Source organism: Ranitomeya imitator, unplaced genomic scaffold (assembly GCF_032444005.1).
Source record: "Ranitomeya imitator isolate aRanImi1 unplaced genomic scaffold, aRanImi1.pri SCAFFOLD_325, whole genome shotgun sequence".
Classification (NCBI taxonomy): domain Eukaryota; kingdom Metazoa; phylum Chordata; class Amphibia; order Anura; family Dendrobatidae; genus Ranitomeya; species Ranitomeya imitator.
In genome coordinates, this window is record NW_027193546.1 from 153321 (window position 1) to 155321 (window position 2001).

A 2001-nucleotide genomic window follows, 5' to 3' on the forward strand; every position below is an offset into this window, starting at 1 on the left:
CAATGGGAATCCGCATACATCTGTAGCACTGCGGGGACATTGATAAATGACCCCTCCCAACCACCTAACTTATGCATTTTAATAAATACCTCAGAGAGATAGAGAAAGTACAATTGTGTGCCAGGAGGCTCAGAGAGTTCAGACACAAACAAAGAGCTTCGTAATTGAGCTCAAGACACAGAGAAAGGCTCAGAAAGTAATGCTGCATCCCACTGTGTACAATGCGGCTGAACAAGTGAAAATCCAAAAAGGAATACACAATGAACAGAGGGAAAGGGGCAGTGATAGGCCAGGTTCATACTAAATTGGTCATATTCATCTTTTCTCACATTTCTGTCCAATCTATTGCCCATTATTTCTGATGATCAAAATTGGTGCTGGATCAATTATCCTGAATGTCAACCAAGTCGTCCATTCAAGGGTGTGTCATCCATGAGACTTCTATGGAGCCTTACGAGAAAGGGGCTACGTTCAGAACATTTTTCTATTTGGTTATAAGAACTAAGTCATGGCCTCTCTGCAAGAAACTGAATTTGTAACAAATAGAGTGTAGGACATTGACCCGAAGGTCATGGAAAACGTGATGGGTGAAACAAATACCAGGTTTTTGGTGGCCAATAATGGATGGCCTTGTTTGATCCGTGTAGTGAACCTTCTTCTCTTCTATAGATACCACTGCCTCTACTGTCTTATAGATGGGTCTGGTAAGGTTTTATTTAGATGCACAAAATTCGCTGCAAAAAATGTCCACAGCAGATCTAAAGAAAGTCACACAAATTGTGTGAGTTATCTGCTTGCTGATTTTCTAATGTAGATCTACCCCAAAATAAAAAAAAAATAACACAGGGGTGGAATTTATAAAATTGTTTAAACAAATGCTGGATCCCCTCCAATGTTATGCTTTTTATAACTCTGATGTCTTCTTTTTTAGATTAAAGGACCTCTTGGTTAATGCATAGTCAGCAAACTGATCATCTTAGGACAATTAGAAGGTCTATGACAGTAGAAGGATTGGATAACAAAGACGAGGCACCATCTTCCAGATTGTTGATGCCAGTTAGAGAAGCCGACACCAAATATGTGATACCAAAAGTAGGGTCTAATGTCATTAGGTCAACAGATAATTAATTTTTACTTGTGTGCCAAAAACTTTTCACCGAGGAAGTCACCAAAGAGTAGATTATATAAAATATTATCCTGTTATCTCAACAAGGCATGAAGAAAAGAAAATCACGATGTCATGCAGGCTGCAGTGTAGATGTGGAGCCCTAACCCTCAAAGTCACAGTGACATGATGGTTGGAAAGGAACCTCAGAGGTCTTCACGCATAGATGCAACTTCAGACTTAGTAGATACTATGTCATCATAACTAAGTCTAACTGTCCATGGTACTGTATACAAGAAGAGGTCTTTCATTTGTACGATGTGAGGGCGCACATGAACCATTTGGTCACAATTGGTCTAGGATTGCTAAGTGAATCTTTGCCCCGGGAAAAGGTATACCAAGCTTTGACTTTACCAGACTTCTCGTTAGCAACAACTACCCTCATTGATGGGCAACTCTTTTCGGTCACACTCATCAAGTCAACGTGATTACTGTGCGAGGCACAACACCACCATGAGAAATGGCTCAGATGATGACGAATCATTACATTAAGTAATAAAACGATCCGATGAAAGGGAAAAGCACTTTCTTCATTGTAACAGATGGGGCCACAGCTTGAAAAGAACAAGATAAATTAAATTTATAACTAGTAATACAATTTCATAGCAACAGAACGATAACTAACGTGATCCGAAATCCATGTAAAATGTAATTTTCTCATCCAACCATCATTTTAAAATAGAAGTCTTAAGAGATTTGCAAAGTCTGAAACTGTGGACGGCAGAAAATTTGTAGCACAAATGTATTGATCCATGAAAAGAGTACAGAGTATTTGGAAAAGGAAGCTCAAAAAATGATAATTGCAGAGTAATACTGGTGCTTTCCTTGGCATCCTT